We start from the raw sequence: 17,104 nt of genomic DNA on the forward strand, positions 1-17,104 counted from the left end.
CCCCAGAGCACTGAAGAAGGGCAGCAGTAGTACATATCTTTAAAAAGGGGAACAAAGAGGACCTGGGAAATTATAGACCAGCTGGCCTAACTTCAATACCTGGAAAGATACTGGAAGAAATTATTGAACGATCAATTTTGTAAGTACCTTCAGGATAACAGGGATATAAGAAAGAGCCCACATGGATGTGTCAAGAACAAAAATGCCAAACCAACCTAATTTCCCTCTTTGAGAGGGTTACTGGCCTAGTGGATAGGGGTGAAGCAGTAGATGTGATATATCTTGATGTTTTTAGTAAGGCTTTGACACAGTCCTACATAACAGACTCACAAGCAAACTAGGTAAATGTGACAGGTTTCAGAGTAGCAGCCGTGTTAGTCTGTATTCGCAAAAAGAAAAGGAGTACTTGTGGCACCTTAGGGACTAACAAATTTATTTGAGCATAAGCTTTCATAGCTACAGCTCACTTCATCGGATGCATTCAGTGGAAAATACAGTGGGGAGATTTATATACATAGAGAACATGAAACAATGGGTGTTACCATACACCCTGTAACGAGAGTGATCACTTAAGGTGAGCTATTACCAGGAGCTCTCCTGCTGGTTATCAATGGCTTCCTGTCAAACTGGGAGGGCATATACAGAGGTCAATCATAGGTCTGGTACTTGTCAATATTTTTATTAATTACTTGGATAATGGAGTGGAAAGTATGCTTATAAAATTTGTGGATAACACCAACCTGGGGGGTGTTGCAAGCCCTTTGGAGGACAGGATTAGAATTCAAAATCACCTTGACAATTTGGATAATTGGTCTGAAATAAACAAGATGAAATTCAGTAAAGACAAGTGTTAAGTACTTCACTTAGGAAGGAAAATATCAAATGCCCAACTACAAAATGGGGAATAATTGACTAGCTGGTAGTACTACTGGAAAGGATCAGGTTATAATGGATCACAAATTGAATATAGGTCAACATGATGCAGTTGCAAAAGGCTAACATCATTCTGGGGTGTATTAACAAGAGTGTCATATGTTGGACACAGGAGGTAACTGTCCCACTGTACTCAGCGGTGGTGAGGTCCCAGCTGGAGTATTATGTCCAGTTCTGGTTGCCACACTTTAAGAAATATGTGGACAAGTTAGTGAGAGTCCAGAGGACAGCAACAAAAATGATAAAAGGTTTAGAAAACCTAACCTATGAGGAAAGGTTAAAAAAACTGGACATGCTTTTTCTTAAGAAAAGAAGACTGAGGAAGGACCTGTTAAGTCTTCAGATATGTTAAGAGCTGTTATAAGAGGATGGTGATCAATTGTTCTCCATGGCCACTGAAGATAGGAAAATAAGTAATCAACTTAATCTACAACAAGGGAGATTTAGGTGAGGTGTTAGAAAAAATTTTCTAACTATGAAGATAGATAAACACTGGAATAGGCTTCCAAGGAAGGCTGTGTAATCCCCATCATTGGAAGTTTTTAAGAACAGGTTTGACAACACCTGTCAGGGATTGTCTTGGTGTACTTGGTTCTGCTGAGCATAGAAGAGTGGACTAGATCAGTGGTTCTCAACCAGGAGTCTGGGTCACCCTGGGGGGCCACAAGCAGGTTTCAGGAGGGCCGCCAAGCAAGGCCAGCATTAGATTCGCTGAGGCCCAGAGCAGAAAGCTGAAGTCCCAGTGCATGGGGCTGAAGTCTGGGTCCCTGAGCCCCCCCAGGGCTGAAGCCAAAGCCTAAGCAATGTAGTTTTGTGGGGGCCCCTGTGGCATGGGGCCCCAGGCAGTTGCCATGCTTGCTACCCCCTAATGCCGACCCTGGCTTTTATATGCAGAAAACCAGGTGTTGTGGCCCATATGGAGTTTTTATAGAATGTTGCGGGGGGGAGGGGCTCAGAAAGAAAAAGGTTGAGAATCTCTGGACTAAATGACCTCTCAAGGACCTACATTTCTATGATGTCTCCCCTTCCCCCCTTTTTTGAGTCATTCTATGTAGACATCTGGTTGAAATCTTACTTGATGGCGCTCTTCCAGTGGAGAACATCTACATACTTTCAGGGTATATAGTAAACCTCTGTGTGGAATAGTCTGAATTTAATAAAAATTAAGCAATGCATAGTTCAGCAACGATTCAGACAAACTGATTCAGCTAGCTGTATAGGTATTAAAACTTAATGCCTTTGTCTTGTTTTTAGCAACACATCAGTGGAGTTGTCATGGATACTGAGTTGAGCCCTGGTTTTGCAACTTGCAGATGTGTTGAAAAATGTAGAGTTTTTTTATTTTCATTTTTGTTGTTGTTTTTTGGTGTGTCGGTCTTTTTGTTTTTTCTGCTCTAATCCTACAGTCATCCCAAGCTTATGGGCTTGATCCAAAGTCCCCTGAAGTAAATGGAAAGACTGTTCAACTTCAATGGGATTTGGATAGGTCCCTACATGAACAGTACAATTCTGTAAACTTACTATTTTAGGGTAATTCCCAGAGATCTACCTAGTTTTACCATATCTTATTCCACTTTTGGAATACTAATATTTCTTATCTATGTTCAACTCTTTAGCGACAGGAATTCATGAAGGGGAAGCATTCTGCTGTACTAGAACATCCCAAATTAAAACTGCTGGCATATTGAATTCTTTGTAGTACATCTCTTCCCCTGGTTTCTACAGATGGAGCACATGCAAATATATTAATCCACAGATTTCTACCCCAGTGTTACAAAAAAATAATTTAAAAACTAAATATTTGGCAGTTATTTCCTTCTTTACTAACCTGTTCCATTCTCAGTATTAGAGATGTCACCAGCTGTTGTAGGAGAAACTCTGAGTCCTGAATTCAGGTCGTGGCAGATAAAATGCTTTCCATTTCATGTATGAATTTTTTTTTCTTTTATAGCCTTGTCTATCCATTGTCATGTATATCATTGACAATATAAACAAACAATAAGCCACAATCCTATTGAAATCACAAATGCAAGAGTGGTATTCTACATAAAAACATTTGTATTTTTAGCAGTGAAAACCACATTGCATTTCTTCAAAGGAGAGACTGTTTAGAATAGCACTTCTCATATTAGTGAGCTACTGACATTTGTTTACAACGTTGCAAGGAGTAAATGCAAAGCCCAACTTCTAGCTTGAGTAGGTGGGCCAGGAGGAGAAATCCTCCCTCCAGTGGTTCCACTTGGCTGAGATAGGCACTGTGGGACCTTTCATGCTTTTGCCTGCTTCCATCCAAGTAGGTCCGTTAATGTCATCTAGCCAGACAAGGTTCTGTTTTTTCCTCTCCATTGCCACACTCTGCCGGTGCTAAGGGGCATTCTGTGAAGAACAGGACTGGATTTGCCTTTAAATAACATGGGGAGTTGTGAACTGGTTGTTGAGCACTGAGCTGTAAAGCCTAGGCATCAAAACTGTCAGTTCAAGCCACTGCAAGTTCTTGAATTTTATTTCAAACTGCAGGATTTAATACGTTTTAAAAACACAAAACTGCATTTTATTAAAGCAAGCTCATTTTTTCCCACTACATTGTCTTTTTAATTTAAAACAAAAAAATCAGTGGTATTTTTTTTCAAAGTAATCCTGCTCCAGGGTGTTTTTCTTAGTGTTTGTGCATGTTTGTATGTCTTAGTTATGCCTCATGAGTCTGAAATGTATTTCTTCAATACGTGTTATAGCATAGCAAGCGTTGCCATGGTACCTTGTAACATTTCTTCAATCAGCAGATGGAGCTACATGGAGAAAAGGGTTTTGCTGGTGCAGAAATTTGAAACAGAATGCTAAAATAAATTTGTTACAAAAAATCATGCCTCATATGATTGATGATACATTACTGGATTATTTGCTTTAATGTATCATCTGGCAGTTAAACATGAGAAAATTCAATAAATCAAAATTAATACCAGAACAAATGACAAGCTTTTCTTAACCCTAAACAGCTTTCCTCAAAACATTTCTGGGAGGGTAAATTTCCCCTCCCCCCAAAGATGAAGTTAAAAAGTATAGCTAGTGAACTGGATGGTTGAGGATAGGGGTAAGAGAGAGCTTTTTACCTATAGGTCAGTTCATATCCAGCTCAACTCAGAGTGTCTGAAAATTTTAATCTTATGCCTGTTTGGTGGTCATTTCCCATGGGACTGGGACCAAAACTAATCCCTACCGAAATTAGTGCTGTTATTGTTGAGAGTGTCAGCAGAGAGGTCAAGACCTGAGTGGGCCTGGAGAATTAATTACTATTTAAAGAGACCCCTATGTCTCAGTTTTCTCGGGACCATCGCATAATTTTTTATATGCTGTCTTGGTGTCTCAAGAACTTTTTGGGATGACCTGGTTTTTCATAAAATTTATCCAAAAGTTTGGATATTTATAACTACATAATGCTACACCACTACAGAAACTTTTGTATGTGCTGTTTCACTCTTGTTACATAGTGAGCAGGTGTTCTGAACCATCCATTGTTCAAGGCCAAAGCTTGTCAGGCACCAACATTGCAAATTGTAAGATGAGTCAATGACACAGACTAGCCAGTGCAAAACCCCTGCTCTGGACCCTCAAAAAAGAAGGGGAGGGAGTTGGAGAGGAAAGTGGATAAGCACCTGGCAGTCCTCCTGTATCTCACTTTTTTCCTTGTCATGGTCACCAGAACCATAGATAGTATGGAAGTGAAGGATGGAGGTAGGAAAAGGGAGTGCAGAGCAAGAAATCAACCTTGCCTTGATCTATTCCATGGCTCCAGTTGGAGCTTTTTCTACCAGGTGAAGCAGATCACAGAAAGAGGCAGAATGCAGAGCACTTGAGTATTTTATACCTGTAAAAATGTTGCCATGAAACTGTCCTGGATTTTGGATTTGAAAAAAAGACTCCTTAATCTTATGCTTGGGAGGTGATCCTTTTAGGTGAGCATTGAGGCCCTGTCAGATGGTGCAACTTGCATGTTTCACTGACAATGTTAGGTCTCTTCTATGGTTAAATAGAGGATTTCAGTTTCCAGGGCTGTTACTTAAACACCTTTCAAGAGTACTAAATATACACATGCACACATTAAATGGCAGAGGGTAATTACAAAGCCATAAGCTTTGCCTTGCCTTCAGTACCAGGAAAAAATGCTGGAAGCTGTTTGGATTAGAGATGAAACTGTCAAAATCAAGTGAAATATCCTCAGTGCATACAGAGACTGGCCACAGCTCTCTAACCTTGTTAAGATTCACACTCATGAAATGCTAATGGCATCTCAAGTGAGGGAAGCACTCCTCAGCAGTAGCTGTGGAATGGTCTCTGGCTGATCCGCTCTGCCCATCCCTCCAGTGGCTGAGTCCATGGCTCTTCCCATTGACTGATCCATATGGTAGAGGCAGTGCTAGTGCTAGCCCGTTGTGGGGGCCCTAAGCAGGAATATTTTTGCCCCTACCCCCACCCCCCGCAGAACACATGCTAACAATTAAAAAGGGCCCTCTTCAGCTGGCTGGGGCCCTAAGCAATTGCTTAGTCTGCTTATGCCTTGCACTGGCTCTGGGTGAAGGAATTACCAGGGGAGTGACATTGTGGAGGAGGTGTCTCCCCACAACATCCCAACATGGGGGCAGGCTCCCTTCTGTCTCTCTGCCAGGGAGACCCTAAGGGCTAAGAATGCCCACATCCAACCAGACCTGGAGCCAAATGAAAGGATCTGCCTCTTGAGAAAGGAACTGGTTGATCTCTTCCACAACCCAGGCAATTGGGAGGGGGAAAGCCATCACGTTTTCCACTTTCTTGACTTATCCAATTCCCTATCCTCCAATTAAGATTTGAATGTACTGTCTGAACCCCTTTCCACTCTCAGCTGCCCAACCACTTGGTCCCTCTCTCTTTCCTAGATATGGATTTTAATTTGGGTTATTGCTGTCCTTCTGTGTATCTCTTCTGGATCTCTCTCCTGAAAAGTTCAGGGTCTGTGGAGACCTGCTCAGGTGCAGATCATTTGAATAAGTTGCCTGCACGCTTCTGGATCTTCATGAGTCTCTACTGCACTAGCCTGAGTGTCCTCACAGAATAGATCAGGTCCCTATGGAGCTTCTTCTGTACAGGATTTACTTAAGATTGTAAGCTATTTGAGGAAGTGACTTTTTGTTCTGTTTGTGCAGTACCAGTACAATGGGGTCCTGGTCCATGGCTGAGATCTCTAGGCACTACCACAATACAAATAAAAAAAAATAACAATATGGATAAGGGACATCTGCAATTATCAGGATTGGGCTCTTTGTGTTTCTATTTCTAATTTTTCAGTGAATTTTAGTGCTTGTGTATGTTGCTGGACTGACAGCCCTGGGAAGTGATGTCCTCTTTTCATCCATAGTACAGGTGCAGAAAGGTATCTGAAGAACAGGCTTCCCTCACATTGCTCTGCCAATGAACATCAACCTTGACCTAGGGGGTGAAATTGAAAATGCAGGTCCTGATTCTCAATTACCTTGCACCTTATATAGTCATTTACACCTGAATAAAACAAGGCATAATGAGTGTAAAATTCTACCCAATGAGAATAGTAGCATCTTACAATCACAAGTGTAAATATCTACACAAAGTTAACGTACTGGAGAATCAGACCTTGTAGTCTTTATGCCCAACTTTTTCTTCATCTCTCTACAGAAATGGCCAACAAAGCTGCTAATTGTGAGAGACTGCTGAAAAAATGATCTTGTTTCCTCAAGATGATGACCAACAAGAAGGCTAAGGGTCCTTACAATGTAGTTTAAAAATAAGCTTTCAAAGCAAAAAGGATTCTGGTAAGCCTTCTACAGTTTGTGCATCAGCATCACTTTAATTGACTTCATTGGAATGATTCCTGACTTTAAGTGAGAGGAGAACTAGGCCTAAAATGTACTTGTTCCCAATTTTCATTTTAGCTACATTTTAAGGAAAAGTGTTCTTTTCCTATTGTAACTCTTCTGCCAGTCAGAGTTGATAGCAAAGGCTGGGTTCAGTATCTAGGGGTTCCTTTTCAACAATACACAAAACTGGCTTGAGCCCCTGCCCAGTGACCTGGGACAATTACACACCACCCCCTGGATGCCTCGAAGAGGCAATACTTCTCCTCTCTCAAGCACAGAGTCTGAGTGTAGCAAAAAAAAATTTAATAAAAGGAGGGAAATAATGCAGCATTAATTTAGGGAAACACCACAAACAGGGTTTATAGACATAAACCATGAGCAAAAGACCCACCACCAAGTAAGTTGGGCAGTGTCCTTTTCCCCTCAGGTTCTTCAGTCCAGCAACCCAAAAGTCCCTTTAACGTACCTGTCCCTTCTCTGCACTCACAGTTGCTGTCTTTTGGACAGTGCAGACCCAGAGTTCAGAGATGCATCTGCAGAGTTCACCTCCCCACCCTGGGGGGGTGGGGAAGATAAGGAGGCACCTTACTCATTCTGGTGCTCAGGCATTGACTCGCCACAAGTCTCTGCAGGGCTCTGCTCTGGTACTCTCCACCAGCCACCCTGCTGGCTGCACCTCTCTGCCAACTGCCCTGCACCAAGGTGTCTTCAGGGCCCACCACTTAACACAGCTCTCAGTGATTTCAGCTGTTAGCGGGGGAGCCTCACTGCTGATGCACACTGGGCAGTATCTTGCATCAGAGACACTGTCCCAAAGTAGGTCTAATACTTAGACCTAGGTATCAGTGACTTTATTACTCCTGCCTCAATAACAAGGAGAAAGGGGATCCCACACTAGCCAAAAGTGACCAATTGGGCAAGCAATCCCATCATGCTGAGCACCTAGGCAGGGTGGGTGTGCCCATGCAAATGAGATCAGCTCCTGAAATCCCTTTCTACAGCTCACCACTAGATGCCAGGGGAGAGCTCATTCAGACTCTGCTTACACTATTTTACTGACAACAATAAGTAAATAAAATTAAAGTAAGGACTGAAATAACATACTGATTGGTGCTTGAGAGAAAGGTATTTTAAATTTTATTTCATTTCATTGTATTACTATAGCTTCCAATACTTTTATTCACCTGAATATATGAACCTTCTGAAGAGATCATAATCTAAAGCCAGTGAACTGTGTACAGAACCCCAGTAAAGCCATTGAGTTTCTGTGTGAGTATGCAAGTCCACCTATGCATAGTTTATTGCAGGATTGGGGCTTAACTACATCCATGATACAAGAGGAGCAGGGGGGAGGGGATGGATAGGGGTTATATCTGTGAGAGTATGCGGTTATTCAGTAAGGACTAGTGTATAGCATGGTAGGCAGAATTTTTTTTAATATCTAAAAGAAATACCTTATATTTCTTACAGGCATTGCAGCGTAAGTTGGTGTGGAGGTTTTAAGGAGTAGGTTAATCTGCATAGACTATGTAGTTTATGTAGAGCTCGAGCTGTGATGAACATATCCTATCATCATAGGAAATTCACATTTTTTTTCTTCAGAATATAAATTTGAGTAGCTGGATAATTCCAGTGACTTAGTTTATCATGAGATAATTATATCTAAGGATGTTAGAGTTCAGCAAGTTTTTGTTTCTTGAAGAGGCTCAGGGCTGTGTTTACGATAATCACAATCACTATTTTTGCCTTACTGTCTAATTATAAATTGGCTAAGAAAACATGTATTATATGCATCAACTGGTTAGTCTCCAATATTAAATCTTTTTTAAACTGTTGGTAGGTGAGTAGAATGTGTATAAAATACACGGCATTAAAGTTGACTATTTCTTGATTCTTTCTTAGCATTTTCCAAGTCTGGCGATACCATTCTGTATCCTGTAATTCAGTATAACTTCCAACAGGCTGTTTGTCAGAGGTTCTTCAGACCCTCTCAATAAACTCTGTGGAATAAAGCTAGGCAACTGGTGGTGCTTTTATTTCCTGCCCTGTCTCTTCCTAGTGGGTGGGGGTTGAAGATCCCAGCAGATCCTCATCCCCAGAGTACACTGGTCTACTGACTGAGGTGGGTGGACAAGCTACTCACCCACTTGCAGATACCTGAGAAAAAACTTAAACAGGTCTACCTTGCTGCTCTCCCAGAGAAGCAAGGAGCTCATCACCAAGTTGCCACATAAGGAAGAGATAATGGGAAAAAACAGCCTTCTCTTGAAGACAACAAACATTGTAGGGAGAGGTGATTAGAAGACCGCTGGACTACTTTCCGCAGAAAAAACTAAAGAGGAGTGTGCATGGGAGGGAGATACTAATATGAAGGAGGATAGTATAATAGCTTATTTTAAAGATTGTATGGGATTTATACTTGGTGTTCTGAATATTCATATATTTGGACCCAAATATGAAAATTATCTGAGTCTGAATTATGCATTAGGAGACAAGCTCAAACAAAACAACAGAAATACAACTTGAGCTTTGAACCTGGAAACCTCCCACATGCAGCATGTATATATAGCAACATGTCAGACCTGAGTGGGCCTGGAGAATGAATTACTATTTCATGTAAGGAGACCCCCTATTTCTCAGTTTTCTCCTTTCCAGTTTTTTATTTGCTTGATATCTGAATAAGATTATGGGATGACCTGGTTTTTCATTTAATTTATCCAAAAGTTTTGATATTTATAACTACACAATGCTACACAACATATAGATTTGTAGGCCACAAAAAACAGGTGAACATAACTAAAGTGTCATTCGGACACCTGGATTGTTATCCAGTTGCTTTGGTCTAAATCTTTTAGATAAGAAAATCAATGCACTAAATTTATATTTCAGTCCTGTTCGATTTCCATCCAGCATTTATTGAGGTCATTATGATGCCAGGTTGATAGTGATCTTAACTGAGCTGGCAATAAATATTTTAGTGAAATTGGTACTACCAATCCACCTTTTCGAGTGAGTCTACAGAGATTTTTGCTATTTGTCCTTGGGAACTTATTGTGCTATGCAAGTTTAACAATTCTTGTTTGAATTTCCGTTAGAGTTCTTTCTGGTATCCATATTGGTAGGGCTTGAAACAGGAAGTTATTTTTTGTCGACTAATTCATTTTTACCACAGCTATAGAGCCAGGACAAGACAAATATAGTTTTTTTCTGTTCAGAGAAATCATTTTTCTATTTTGAAATAATGAAAGGAAAATACATTTCATAGAACCAATGGCGGTTAGGAGAAATATTCAGTCCTAAGTGCTTATTTGTTTATACCACACAAACTCAAATGTATTTTGTAGTTATTTAATCATACATTCCTCCAGTCCTACATTTAATATTTCAGATTTAGTATAATTTTATAACAGGATATATCACTGAGTTCATTATTAACATTCTGAATGCAAGTCATACATTGTAGTGGATTGGTTTCCATTAGAACTACATCATCTGCCTACAGCTCAATTTTATGTTATCTTTTATTAATGGTAACCCCTGTTTTGCTATTATTCTGATGTATTTTTGGGTCAGAGGTTCAATAAAGAAGGTGAACAACAAGGGACATAGAGGACAACCTTGTCTGATTCTTCTTTATTTGTAGTTCTTTGCTATATTCTCCATTAACTTTTATCCTAGTAGAGAAAGAAAGTCATATAGTTATCCAAGTTGTCATATCACCTCCAAAATCCGTCGTCAAATGCAGTGTCTTTAGGAAAAACCACCCTACTTTATCAGAGGCCTTCTCAGTGTCAAAGGATAGCAGTAGTCCTTTTAAAAATTCTGTATATCATGTATTACTCTAATAATTTTTCTAATGTGATCACTCAGTTTTCTGTTACATGTGAACCCTATTTGATCAAAGTGTACTGACTGAGGATGGACTACTTCTGTTCTTATTTAGACTCATAGAATATTAGGGTTAGAAGAGACCTCAGGAGGTCATCTAGTCCAATCCCCTGCTCAAAGCAGGACCAACACCAACTAAATCATCCCAGCGAGGGCTTTGTCAAGCCGGGCCTTAAAAACCTCTAAGGATGGAGATTCCACCACCTCCCTAGGTAACCCATTCCAGTGCTTCACCACCCTCCTAGTGAAATAGTGTTTCCTAATATGCAGCCTAGACCACCCCCACTACAACTTGAGACCATTGCTTCTTGTTCTGTCATCTGCCACCACTGAGAACAGCCTAGCTCCATCCTCTTTGGAACCCTCCCTTCAGGTAGTTGAAAGCAGCTATCAAATCCCCCCTCACTCTTCTTTTCTGCAGACTAAATAACCCCAGTTCCCTCAGCCTCTCCTAGTAAGTCACGTGCCCCAGCCCCCTAATCATTTTCTTTGCCCTCCTCTGGACTCTCTCCAATTTGTCCACATCCCTTCTGTAGCAGGGGGGACCAAACTGGACACAATTCTCCAGATATGGCCTCACCAGTGCTGAATAGCAAGAATCTGGCAAGAGTCTCTGAAAATATTTTCATGTCTACATTAAGAAGCGAGATAGCAGCCTGTCTTTTTGTAGCATTGGTATTATTACTATATCTGCCTCTTTCAGTGTATATGGAACCTCCTTATTCTCTACAAATCATTACATAGAGTAGTTAATTTACCTGCAGTGATTTCTGATATTTTATAAAGCTCTACTTAGGCTGCATCTGTCCTAAGAATTTGTGTGTTGACATTGATTTATTCACCTCTGTAACCTCCTCTTCCCCTATTTGTCTTTCTAAATCAATCAGCTGAATTAACCCTGGGATGTTATCTTCATTATTATATTCCTTAATTTTTCCCATAGGCTCTTTCTAGTTGAAGATATAAAGATCTGTATAAAACCTCCTGAATTCAACAATTTCTGTGATCTTATATTTTCCTTTTTTTATTTGCTTGTATTTGACTTTTCCTTTTCTTAATCTATAGGTGAGGAATTTATGAGCTTTATTCCACCACTCATAATACTCTGTTTCAGCCAGCTGAGACGTGCTTTAGTTTTATCAATAAGAATGGCATTTAGTTATCCCTCTGAGGAAGGGGAGAGGTGTTTAATATACTTCTCGACCCAGTTCTTGTATACAAAGGTTGCACTTTTTCAATTTCTTGTGTTTTTGCTTTTTCTGCTTCCCTTTCAGTTCTGTTTTATATGCATCCTGGATAATGTTTGACCTTTATCATTAGTATCAAAATAGAACTGAGTTTCTGTTTACTGCAGCATTGAAAATAACAATCTTTTGTTAGAGTTATTCAGCCTCCAAGTCTTTTCTCCAGGATCACCATTATTGATTTTTAAATAGGGTTGCAACCATTGCATGGTCTGTCCAGACTTGGGATATAATATCTAAATCTATTACATATACTACCAAAGATGATGAAGCTGGATGTAGTCGATCCTGGTATCTAAAACTGCATAGTTAGGAAAAAAAGGTATAAATCTCTCAGAGTGGTGCTTTTGCCTCTGGGTATGTCAAAGCCTAGCTTGATGATATTTTTCCTTGACTTTGATCCTATATTATGGCTTTTTAAAATTTGTATTAGCTGATTTAGTCATGTTGTGGGGGGGAGAGTTCATTTTTTCCCTTTGGTTTTAGAAATAGGTAAGCAAGCAACAATTATATCTGGAAAGACATACAATGAGAAGTGTTAACAAGGGATATGATGTGTCATGTCAAAGATGGAGATCAGAATGAGTAAAAGTGGTGTATATACCATGGAGTATATAGAGAAAAAAGGAACTATTTAAAGGACAGGAAGACTTTCAGCTTTTAAAAAAGACCCAACACAGGTTTTTAAAGTTATAGTGCTAAGGTGCCTTACTACAGGTTTTATATTTCACAATATAAGCTGCTCTTAGATAATAATTTCTCTTCATTTCTGTGTGAATTGTTGAATAGGTGATCAGCATCCATCTGTTAGGTTGTTTTTTTAAAAGTCTGGAAGAGACTATTTAATCACAAATTTAAGAGAGAGGTTAAAAGAGAGGGAGAGATTTCACTTTAAGGCTAATATTTGCAAGTCATATTGTAGAGTATGAAGAAAAACTATGACAAAGAATATACTTTTTTTATGAGCAGCTTCAATGTTAGTCATCAGAACTGTAACTCATCTCAGTATAACATTAACCACAGGCTGTATATACACCTACAGGGCAGCATTTTGTTCTTTTGTTTGAAATATTGTACTGGTACAGGTTTCAGAGTAGCAGCCGTATGAAGTAAGCTGTAGCTCACGAAAGCTTATGCTCAAATAAATTGGTTAGTCTCTAAGGTGCCACACGTCCTCCTTTTCTTTGTACTGGTACAGTTACAGTTCTTTCCTTCTTGTCTAATGCAGTTCAGTTCAGCACTGGATGCTGCAGTCTCCTATTGTGGTGCAGGTCACGTAGCAGTGAATGAACAAGATTGCATGAATAATGCGCTTTTTATTCAGCGATTGGGTAAAAATGAATGCCCTCAACACCTACGTACATCCAATCTCCACTGCTTCCTGTGTGCTTATTCTTTCTGAAGCTTTAATTATTTATCCTTGGAGAGAATTTGACAGTTACAAGTAGTCACGACTCAGCAGATTAACCCTACAAGCACTGACTTTCATTTCCATATCAAGCAGACTCAAATGTTAGTTTTGAAGTGACATGATTCCTAATTAAAATGAAAAGCAAGGCAGGCTTTAAATGCTAGTTATTTGTAAGTGTACCAGGCTTCCTTTGATGAAATTAAAACTGATTTAATATTATTGCTAATTTTAATGTGCAGACTTTAAAGAATTAAAAGAGTTTAATATGCTCTAAACACTGATATGGGCATTCTGCAGTGAATATGTATTTTAAGGAAGTAATGGGGAAAGCAGGGTTATATTTACTAGTCAAGTACTATATATTAATGAGAAAATAAACTGGATTACAGAAGAAAATGTTCACTAATTTTGCTATTCGGTTCCTTGTAATCGGAGATCATAGATCACATCTTCGATCAAGCTATATGTATAATCGAGTCAGTTAATCAACATAGCTTAAAAGGAAAAGCTCTTAGAAATAAACTGGCAATATACTTTAAATTGTATGTATAGTTGTTTTGAGTGAGAGAACCATTAAACCTACAGTAAATAACATGGTCTTAAATGCTAACATTTTATTTACAACAAGGATTTGTTATGACTGCATTTTAAAAAGCAATCCCCTAAAATGCCAATATTAGAATACACCGCCACAGTTAGTTCTTTAGCAATAATAGGGTTTTTTTCCCCCTCCAATAGTGCCTATGATACTTTCTGAAAAATTTCCATTCATTCTTTAGATAAGGCTTCCATGTTACATATAAAAATCATAGGTATTACTGGTACATTAAATGCCTTGATATACAGTAATCAGAAAACAACAGTAGCACAATAAGATAGCACACATCCAAAACACAGAGACTAGTATCCTTTTTTACTTTTAGATTTTGTCCACGTTCTGTTAACATACTATCGTCATTCGTCTGATGCAATTGTATGAATCACTCAGGGGTGGCCAACCTGTGGCTCTGGAGCCACATGCTGCTCTTCAGAAGTTAATATGTGGCTGATTGGCGGGGCAGCCAGTGGGTGGGAGACGCTGGGAGCCAGGGTGGGGGAAGCTGATGGGGGGCTGCTGAGGTATGACTGTGGCTCTTTGGCAATGTACATTGGTAAATTCTGGCTCCTTCTCAGGCTGGCCACCCCTGCACTAGATATACATCATTCTGCATCAAATGTCAACAAAAGATTTTCATATTAAAATGTTGTGAATATGATTGCCAGGTCATATTCTGAAGTCATATTTTAGGTAAGGTATACATATAAACAAAACAATTTATTGGGGAACTAACCACTGGAAAATTTACCAAGGGCTGTGGTAAATTCTCCATCACTGGCAATTTTTAAATCAAGGTCCGGTGTTGTGTTTTTTTTTTCTTTCCTAAAAGAGATGCTCTAGTTCAAGCAGGAAGTACTTTGGAGAAGTCTTGCGTTATGCAGAAGGTCAGACTAGAACACCACCATACTCCCATCTGGCCTTGGGATCTGTGAATTGAGAATATTAAGGTTAGGTTTTTAATCCTAGTGCTAAACTGTTGACTATATAATATCATATTTTGTTATTAGAGAATTTTCTCTTGGTGGTAGTCCGTTTGCCAGCAGTAACGGAAGTGCAACTGGATTACTGACTGGGTTTTGCAAAAACACTAAGGAATCCTGAGATTTGAATACCAAACAGTAATCTTAGTATGGTTCTATGAATTTTTGACTGCCAGACAGAAATGGTTGGTAATAACTTTAATATGTGGAACTTTGGGAACACAGTGCACACTAAAGATTTGTGCACATGGGTGGTTTAAACTAGATTGAGTGGAGTGAATCTGGTTTGAAAATGCTTGTGTACACATGACAATTCAATATAGCACAGACCCTGTGCTTGGACATAGCAGAACTTGATGAATGGTGCATTTGGTCTGTCTTCTGTGGGTTATTTGACTGTTTGTTCTCTAAGTACAGGCACTGATTAGAGTGATCTGGATTTCTCGGTAATCTGGACACAAGTGAACTATATGCTTTTGAATACAACTAAAAGTAAAAGTGTACATCTAGGAACAAAGAATGTCAGCCATACTTACAGGATGGGGGACTCTATCCTGGGAAGTAGTGACTCTGAAAAAGATTTGGGGATTGGGGTGTTTAATCAGCTGAACATGAGCTCCCAGTGTGGTGCTGAGTCCAAAAGAGCTAATGTGATCCTAGAATGCATAAACAGGGGAATCTCACGGAGGATATTTTATCTCTGTATTTTGCATTGGTGCAACTGCTGCTGGAATATTTGTGTTCATTTCTGGTGCCCACAATTCAAAAAGGATGCTGATAAATTGGAGAAGGTTCAGAGAAGAACCATGAAATTGAGTAAAGCATTAGAAAACAGACCTTATAGTGATAAACTAAATAGACTCAAAGAGCTCAATCAAAAAGATTAAGGGGTGAGTTGATCACAGTCTATAAGTACATACATGGGAAATAAGTATTTAATAATGGGCTCTTCAATCTAGCAGAGAAAGCCTGCTATCTGCTCTCTCTCTGTACCTCCATGAGCAGCAAGATTCATCAGAGGCTGAGCAGAAGGAGGCCAGTGAGGAGATCCCCCTGGAAAGCCAGGATCTCTTCAGGACTCAGGACCCTGTGGCCAGGCAGGTAGAAGACAAGCCCAACCCTTGCCCCACAGCAACCGAAGTTGGGATTGAGGCATCACCTCCTATGGAGGGAACCTTGACATGTAAGTATCTATCTCTACCCTTTATTAGTGTGCTATGCTGCCATGTTAGCTTCTGTTCTGGGTGCCCCATGTCTGCAACCATTTTAGGTGGATGTGAGCTAGGAGCCTTTCAGACTCCTAGGCCCCCCACTTTCCCTCCCTGCCTTGTCCCACACTGTCCATTTGGCACCACCATACAGGTTTCTAAAATGGCAGTTGCTCTGGCTGGGCAATTGGCCTCTGTCTCATGGTAAACCCCCCACATCTGACCATTTTTAGGCCTATGATATGTAAGGTATGTGCCCATTTATCCATTTTCCTTCCCCTGCCCTCTTCTGTCCCGCCCAGCAAATGCATGTCCTCCTCCCCGCCAACCCTGTTCGTCAGTTCAAAATGACAGCTGGAAACATGGCACAGCTGCAGCCTCTACTTCATCCCCTTAATTGGGATAACAATTTTAAAACCAATAGGAAAAAGGTTTAGAGATATGGTGAGATATATTCAAGTCAATTCTGTTTAGCACTTATAGCAGACTTATCCCACCTTTCAAGACAAGTAGGGGTAAAAATTTTTTTTTAAAAGATGGCCATATTTTATCAGCCAGATTATTAGCAATGTTAAGATTTTAGAGCAAAGGAATGAGGTTTGAGGCCCCAACATTGTATCACAACTTAATGCAGTTTAAACCCTTAAATCTGAATACTACTTGATGTCACGATGTGGTGTCACCACATTGCAACTCCATGACAACACCACTCATTGTTAACCCTACGTTGCTGATGTATTGTATTGTCATAGAATCACAGGACTGGAAGGGACCTCGAGAGGTCATCTAGTCCAGTTGCCTAAACTCATGTCTGGATTAAGTGTTATCTAGACCATCCCTGACAGATGTTTGTCTAACCTGCTTTTAAAAATCTCCAGGGATGGAGATTTCATAACCTCCCTAGGCAATTTATTCTAGTGCTTAACTATCCTGACAGTTAAGTTTTTCCTAATGTCCAACCTAACCCTCTCTTGCTGCAAT

The sequence above is a fragment of the Natator depressus genome, chromosome 5 (genome assembly GCF_965152275.1).
Source record: "Natator depressus isolate rNatDep1 chromosome 5, rNatDep2.hap1, whole genome shotgun sequence".
In the NCBI taxonomy this organism is placed as follows: Eukaryota; Metazoa; Chordata; order Testudines; family Cheloniidae; genus Natator; species Natator depressus.